Below are 9,360 nucleotides of genomic sequence, written 5' to 3'. Positions count from 1 at the left end.
GGATTACATTATCAATCACATTCAAACTTCCAGATGAAAATTACAACACTAAACATAATGAAAAATTGAAATTACCTTCCCTTCATACTCAAAATGATGTCTAATCCAGCTACTCTGATCATCAAATTAAGAGAAAAACAACTTGAAACAAAATCAAATCCCAAACTTGAAGCAATGCTAACTATCACTGAGCAATTCAAAAGCCAAAACTAGTCGTTTCAGAAAGGATACAAAATCGACGAAAATCGAAGACGTAGCAATTGGATCTCGGCGACGAAACCGAGGCCGCCGGAAGAGCGTAGAACGCGAGAACTGAAAAGGAGAAGAATCGGAAGCTCTGTAATTTAAAGGAATGACAAAAGCTGCCGTGGATTACCGAAAATGTGAGGGAATGAGGACCAACCTGAAGCTAGTGCGAGCAGAATGCGAAGGGAGGACAGTGAAGAGGAGGAGGGATCGTGGCTAGAGCAGAACGGAAATGGCTCGAGGAGGCTGTGGAGGGCTCGAGGAGGCGGTGGTGGGTTTTTTAGGGTTTTTTGGAGCGCTGGGTTTAACCTTTAGCCGACGAAATTCTTATTTCGTCAGCTAAACCTGTAAATCTCGTCGGCTAAAGTAATGAAATTCGTCGGCTATAGTACTTTTTATTTAATATTTTCAATTTATTTGTTTTATTTTATTTTATTAACTATAGTCGACGAATTTTAAATAATGTCGTCGGCTATAGTACTTTTTATACATTCAGCACATTGTGATTGTGATGATCAAACTTGAGAAATGAAAATCTGACCGTCAGATCTGACCATCATGATAAAATACATGTATGGGAAAAAATTCAACTTGATCCGACAAGGTTAAGGGCTCGATCCGGACGGTCAATCCCGTAAGTCAAACCCCTAAACGCATGAAAAAGGTCATTGGGCCGTTTAAATTATGTATTTTGGCCGGACCTTCAACTGAAAATAGTTTCAAATCAATGAGACGCAACAAGTCTTATAAAAATTTTACGAAAATAACCACCGAAGATAGGGCTACCCATAGGGAGAAAGAATGGAAAATTGCATTGACCACAACTATCGGCACCGAGAGTTTACCGGAATACCGTGATTTTTCAACCGTAGACGTATTTCACCATTTTGGTCATATCTTATTTCACGACTTTTTTGCGTTTGAAGGATCTACGTATAGTTTGTTTTTAAAACGGAACATTTACTTAACACTTCCCAAGTTATACAACATTAGTAGGCATGTTGTGATTGTGATGATCAAACTTGAGAAACGAAAATCCGACCATCAGATCTGACCATCATGATAAAATATATGTATGGGAAAAAATTCAACTTGATCCGACAAGGTTAAGGGCTCGATCCGGAAGGTCAATCCCGTAAGCCAAACCCCTAAATGCACGGAAAAGGTCATTGGACCGTCTAAATTACGTATTTTTGCCGGACCTTCAACTGAAAATAATTTTAAATTGATGAGATGCAGCAAGTCGTATAAAAATTTTACGAAAAATAACCACCGAAGATGTGCTACTGTCCAGATCTGCAAATATAAGGCACTTTAGCCGAACGAAAAAAAATATTTAGCCGACGAAATTTTAATTTCGTCGGCTAAAGTTGACTATAGCCAACGAAAATTTAAATTAGCCGACGAAGGAAAATTTCGTCGGCGAACGTGGACTTTAGCTGACGACAAAATAATTCGTCGGCCTGGTTTTTTTATTTTTGTCTGCTAAAGCCTTTCTTCTGGTAGTGACAAAAGTAGAATTCATATAATTGTAACTATACAAATTCCTTCCCAAAGTTTATAAAGATGTTTCTGAAACCAGAAGAAATATAGGAGCTTGTACCTTTGTAAGAAAGAAACTAAATTAAAACAAAACACCAAATTGAAGAACAACAACGGAAAGTAGAGTTGAAGAACACTTTGCATAAAGTCTGCATATGATTAATAGAGAAGGATCAAAATCAAGCTCATAAATGCATGTACATACTATGAAATTAAGTTAACGAAAGTGGGATGTGAGGAATTGAATCGAAAGAGTCTTTGAAAAATGACTTCATAAAATTTGATTAAAAATGAAAAGACAAAAGTTCACAAATTTTTCCCACGTAAATGAATATGAAACAGGTTTAATGCAGAAGAAGCAACATATACCTATGGACATGAGCTTGTTCAAAATTTCGAGTAAATTATAGAAACAGCAGAACCAATTTCTTTGTTTTCAAGCATAACCTGGAAAAATAAAGAAAAAACCAAACAAAGCAAGAAAGAAAGCACAAGAAGGATTTTCGACAATATCAATTTTAAATTTATGTTACCTGTAACAAATCATAGTTGGCAGATTCAAAGCTAGCTTTGTACCTCATTTGCTTGAAGCATGTGGGCAATGCTGGGTATAGAAAAATCCGCCACCAACATTTTGTTATATACAATACACCATTTGGTCTTGAAATATGAAGAAAGATATAATTAGTATTGAGATATATTGCAATGCAAATACATAGTTTATTTACTGAATTTTTATTTTTTGAAAGTTCTTTAAGATAGATCAGAGTTGTTTCCAGATAAGCGAAAAACCTCTACAAAAAGCAGTTGACGGCCAGAATAGAAATTTTCATAATCAATTTTTATCTTCCATCAATACAGTACCCAAAAGTCAAAAACTGAAAATTAGACAATATTGAATCGAAAGATACTATTCACATACCAATATTGAATGGATGGATTGCCAAAATTTGTTAGCAGCAGATGGAACTCATCTATCAGACTATGTGGACTCCAGCAAATATAATCTATGAACTTTATGTTCTGATGAATCTTTGAATCAACTTTTACTTCATAATGTAAAATGTATGAATCAGTTTTTATCTAGCCTGGCAATCGAATAAAAGTCCTATAAAGTCAGCTCATATGTTGTACTTGTCCATTTGACTGTAAATTGTGGTTTAAAATATGGATCTTAAATTTTATTTTATTTATTTATTATTATTTTTTTTGAAAATAAATTTTATTTTTGTTTGTAGATAGAACAGTTGATGTTGATCCATTGAATAATTAACAGCCTTCAATTTTACTTTTAGCTCTGGCTTGGAGTATCATTCTTTTGTATTAATCAACTTGAAGTGATAATATCACCACCTGAACTCTGATCATATTTACACTAAGCCTCTTATTGATTGAAAGGAAATATAGTTTAAAATGTCCATGTATATTTCTGTATAAGTACCTAAGCCCAAAAGCTAGAATTGAACAGATAGATTTCTTTTGCTTATAAAGATTGAAGAAGAACAATATGGCTAAGTTTAACCTAATCACATCACCACATCACAAAGTACATAATATTACAAAAAAGAAGAATATCATGAGCAGAAAGAAAGATAAACTGAACCAAATGAAAAATATTCGTGGGTAGAGAATAAGGAGCTACAACCTGGAAAGGTAATCACCAATTACGTTAATGATGGTAAATATATATACACACACACTAAGCAGAATAAGGAGGAAAATATAGTTCTACGTTTACCTTTCAAGAGATTGAGAGAGTAAGCAGTAGAGGTGAGGAGCCAGACATGTCCATTTTTTTGTGGCTCTTAGAGGCACTGCTGCAATATACACATCTGGTGACTGTTGCTTCCATTTCCTGTCGAAAGTCGAAAGGAGAACTAAGATATTTACACAAAGCAAAAGAGCATTACGTGGTGATCTTTTTTTGAAGAATTTGTCAGATGAGTTCCTACACATTATTCTGTTAATGAACAGTCTGCTGGAAAATGCGATGTGAATTGAAACATAAAGTAGTAAAAGATATGATACTCACAGTCAAATTTAATACATATGTGGGTGGTTCTGCTATAAAATCGATCTTCTTTCTGTGCAATACCATTGACATAGAGCCATGCATTCCGAACCTGCAAAGGAGTTGAAGGAAAATATAAAAATGTCCAATTGAATGAACCTGATGCATTTTTACAAATTTTCCAGTGTGCAAGTAAAAGAAAAATATCAAACCCATGTACCCAAGAAAGAATATGATTTCATCATCTTCTGGAAACAGCCTAATAACATTAACTATAAAATGTTAAATGTCAATAAATAGTATACCTCAACCAAGTCTCCAGCTTTTGCAACAATCCTCTTTATGAAAACAATTTGTTCCAAGTCTCCAGGTTCCTGCAGGAAAACCAGTAACAGAAATGAGTATTTCTGGCCAAGATATTTGGGTAAGCTAGAAATACATCATACTCCAAGAGACTTGAGCTAGTGTATGCTAAATGAACTAACCTGTGTTGGATCTCGAAATGTTACAATATCATGCAAAGCAGGGGTTCTGAAGAATAATGAGGCCTGCAAAAGTTACCGGGTTACCACAGTGTCAACCAAAACTATGAGTAGAAATGGTAGTTCTTCGTAGATTAACAATTTCAAATAAACAAATATATCAAAGACATAAAAAGTTGTAAAATACAGTCTATTATTTGATGAAAAGAAGGTATGGGGAAATAGAGGTTTTGGTGTCTAGTATTACCATTTAACTATCATTCAGACTTCAGCTAAAACCAAGGACTGAATCCCAGAGCTCTTTAACAAAGATTGAACATTTTTAATAACGTCAAGGGTACTGGACTACTGGTTTTAACTAAGAAATGCCAATTGAATTGATTATTGCAGCAATCGTGTCTGTTATAATATATATACAAACTGTAACTCTACCACTAAGAGCATCTCCAATGATATGGTCTTTTTGCAAATGTCGCATTCAAATTTGACATCTGATACGGCAATTTTGAAATTTGGCAAAATGTTGTTCGGACTTGTTCCAACCGGAATGTCAAAATTATACGTTATTTTCAGAATATTTTATAACAAAAAATAATTTCTTTCTTCTCTATCTTCTGGGGAAGTCTCACACCCTCTTTCTTCTCTGTCACCAACACCTTGCTCTTCCTCTTCTTCTTCTTCTTTCCATCTGATTTTGTTGTTATGAGCGAGCTAGTTAGCTAGTTAGCAAGATCATCTCTATACCCACCCAAAATCCGAAGTTTCCTCAGTGGCCCATCTGCAAATTAGATAAGCATTCATATCACCAATTTGGGAAGAGTGATCAAGACAAGAACCATTGACCAACATTCTACATGGATAGGAGACTTATTACGATTTGAAACCCAGCATGTTCTTCCAAGCTCTCTTCTGCTTCTGCATAATTTACATCTCTGGGTTTCCTGAATTCCAAAAATTCACCAAGAGCAAATGGAGTCTCCATGATGGAGGGCTCATGGCCTCGATTAACCCTCAAAACTCAGCTGAATATATGACTGGAAATCTGGGTATTGCAAAATTGAACCAGATTCATATGGTATTTACTAATCTTGGTGTATATAGATCTGGGTATTGCAAATTGAAATAGAATCGCTGCGCCTTGATATCCCATTTCAGATTGATGGATGAGATTACAAAGATAATTTGATACCAGAGAGTAGTGAAGATTCAAGAGCAGAAAACGAAAGAGAAAGAAGAGAGAGAGAGAGAAAAAAAAAACAATGATAAACAAACAAATACATCTTGAATTGAAGACGTCAAATTTGACAGTGAAGTCGAGAACTGTCAACCACGGTGGTAGCCATGTAGATTTGACCTCTGGGTTAGAGCGTTTTGGTTATGTCAAAAACTAGTTGTTGAGCTTATATAGCAAAAAAGACCATACCATTCGAGATGCTTTAAAAGCATCAATCAATATCTTTAATCAATTAGAGAAGAGAAAAACTATAAACATGGGTTGAAGATCAATCACCTAGAATAACCCATAAATACACAATGCACAAATCTATGTCATGAGTTGAGTAGGTGAAGATACTAACCTGGAATTCTTGGAGCCGATATCTGAAATAAAAACCCAGACAAATCCCTCCTCTTCTCCTTTCTCCTATCCTCTCCCTCTCCTCGATCGTTGTCAAAATCTTTGGAATTGCTCTCTCTAAAAATGAAATAGGTCGATCTCAAGATCAAAAACTTTAATCGATTGCAGAAATTAAAAAAAACATGGAGCGAATTAAGAAACGGTGGAGCTTCGAGAGAAATCGAGAGAGAATTCAAGAAATTGCTCAAACCCAAAATCGAGAGGCTTCCTCCGCTGCTGCTCTTCTCTCTCACATTTTCTAGGAACTTCGTTTCTCTCTGTGGCAAGAAGACGCGAGAAGACTCGCGAAAGGGCAAAGGCGGAATCACATATATCACAGGAAGTAAAAGCCTAAGCCCGAGCGAGATACAGACCAACCCAAAACGGAAAGGCACTGTTCTGAAGAACAGTAAGCGGCTCTAGGCCGCATAATATATAGTTAAATTTGAGGATTCTTGTCTAGGCTTGAGCCTATAGAGCCCACCAAGTTCACACTGATAGTTAGATAGAGTAGCTAACCAACATGTCACAACTCACTGACCACTGTTTAATTATTTGTTAAAAATATAAGAATGAATCACAACGGAAATGTAACAAAGATATCCTCAAACTTTTAATAAACACAACTTCATAAGAAAACATGAACGACTTCCCGTTAATTCATTCCGTATTATCTTTTAGTCAACGCCCCTCGATTTGTAATTTTGTATGATCAACCTGAATTGTCGAACTAAATTTACAATGCTTGAATATATACAAATTTGTGGCTCATTGGGTTGAGGCGTAGGTGTATTTGATCCTGATTTCTGAGTCGCACTCACAGACCAGTACGTTGATTATTTCCAGTATCATTCTAGAACAATATGTGAAATAGAGAGAAGAACTCAGTCTTCAACACAAGCTACGATTCCAAGTAAAACTCTTTATATCATTCTTCAAAAAGAAAGTATATAAAATGAAAATACAGTGAAGCTTTTCGAATACATTCAGACATGAATGGCAACATCATTTGTATCCCCTATATTTCATGCAATCTGAAATCAACTAAATATCTTTGTTTTTGTACAAGAAAAAAAAAACCAACAAAACAAAATCAGAAGTGCCTCAGGGGCACCATGACTGAATACCAGTTTTCCTTTTAACAATCCGACTGCCAATAGTCCAGTACAAGACAATATTCAATCCCACTGTAGCCTTTAGAATGATACATTCATATTCTGCTAGTTAATGGTGAGGAAGTAATTTTCACAAATCCTATCCCATCAGAAATTCTAAATTCCCAATCCTTCTTGGAAGTTGGAACCTGATCTATCAGTCTATTACTATTGTTGTAGACTCTCCCCAACAACAACTGTGCTCAGACCACTTGCAACCTTTACTAATCTTATTCAAATTTAGTCTGAAGTGTAAACCAGTTGAACAATTTTTAGACTTTGATCTTTAAAATCGATTATAAACATTGTTGAGGCATCTCAAGAATATATATCTACAGCAGATATGCATGGAAAGATTACTACTCTATCTTAATTTAAGCTCAATGTCTTCTACTCGTGTACTTCATACACAATCGTGACTGAGATGCTACAGCTAGAAATTAAACTAACTAACTAGTTGATACAGATCAGTGTCTATTAGAACTAAATAGACAGCTAGCCGGCATCTTAGCCTGTACTGTTGATAGCAGCCCAAGAAAAAACTAGTACTTCAAATTTGTGCATCTACCTAATTTCAGGCAATATATACATATAGATTCCAATTGGAAGATCCCTGTACTGTACAAAGCTGACAATATGAGTAATCAAAGTTCGGCGGGTTATCATATATATATGAGCTGAGAATATATAACTTAAGCGCATATCAAATGCGGGAACAACAGTGGGTGATTAGTAAGACAGTGAGGAAGAAGAATAAATCCTTCCTCTTATTTAAACGAAACTGAAAAGAATACTAGCTAGAGGCTTAACTAGAACAGGTACAGAACTTTATCAACTTTGCATTGAAACACTCAGACACAAAATTAGTAATAACTATGTAATGAAACATTAATAACTTAACATAAGGCCACATATTCTTACATTACAAAGCAAGGGCAGGAATTAATTAAGAAAACAGTACTGTGAGCTCCTGCACAAAAAGATTGTCCTCAAAAAGTACCTTAGCAAGTAGTATTCAATCAATCCTCTTCAGAAGAGGACTCAGTTGACCCATCAGTCGACTCATCAGAAAAGATTAACTCTCCAGATGAAAAAATGGGGATGAAGTTGACGGGTCAATGAAATTTTTCTTCACATGCCTATAACCTTCCAACATTTGGGGTAGTTCCCAAGAAACAAGGGTAGAAGAAGGTTGAAGAGTCATCCTCTCAAGGACAGGTGTTCTTGAAAGCAGAAATCGGATGAAATTTCTTTCGTTTTCGGATTCACCAGAAAAACCAGTTATCTTTAAAACTCGCAGTAGGTTGGAAGTGCAATTCCAGTCGTCATCATTTAACTTTACCATCTTACTTTGCTGTCCAAACTACAATTTTCATGAAGAGATATTGAGCAAGTGAAATTTAACTATAACTCACTCTATAATAAGGACAATTAGTAGCATTTCAATAGAATAAAACTTACTGAAATTTCTAGTTCTTGAAGAGTGGAGGTTGATAGCATAGATCTGAGTAAGTCTACTTCACCCCTCACACCACGGAAACCTGTTAATTTCATACCAACAAGAGTTGGGGTATCATTAAGACTAAAACTCCAACGACCAACTCGAACATTAAGGAATTGGAGATTTGGTGAATCAATCTTAAGAAGGGTGACACTCTTCACGTCACATAGAGTCATCCTCTCAAGTAGAGGACAACAAATTAATGATCATTTTCTCCAACACATCTTGTGCTGCAGTAACTTTTTGAATTTCGAGGCTCTTCAATCTCGGGAAGCCTTTGAACGCCGCAGGGGGTTTTATCAAACAATCGCATAGCTCTAAGTGAGTCAAATCTGGAAAGAGAAACAAACTCGAAGAGATCTTGTACGCACTCCCTGCTTCTTTTTTCAGTACAAACTCTTTGACAGAATTAGAGTTTTTCCATAAATGAAGAACCCATTTATCAATGCAACTACTGCGAACAGCAATCTTTTGACAGGAAAGCTTAAAAGTCTCTAGTGAACCACAATGAAGCAAGAAAACATGATCAACAATATTCTCCAATGTTCTCACTCTCTCTACAGCACCTGTAATCTTATTAGAAACATATTGATCATCGAACACAAGATGCGGAATCATAGCCCATTTGTGCCTCCAGTTGCTCGATAAAACGCTTGTCCTCACTGCCTCCCTGATGGGCAGAGATGACAAGATTTGTTGTGTGACACTACTGGGTAAGTTGCTTAGTTTGTCCAACTCATCCCTTTTCTTTTTCGAAGCAGACTTGGTCGTTTTTCTCTTCTTTCTGAGTTATCAAGTATTTCAGCAAG

Source organism: Fragaria vesca, linkage group LG4, assembly GCF_000184155.1.
Source record: "Fragaria vesca subsp. vesca linkage group LG4, FraVesHawaii_1.0, whole genome shotgun sequence".
In the NCBI taxonomy this organism is placed as follows: domain Eukaryota; kingdom Viridiplantae; phylum Streptophyta; class Magnoliopsida; order Rosales; family Rosaceae; genus Fragaria; species Fragaria vesca.
The sequence above is the reverse complement of the archived record's forward strand: the minus strand, read 5'-3'. Positions refer to the sequence as shown.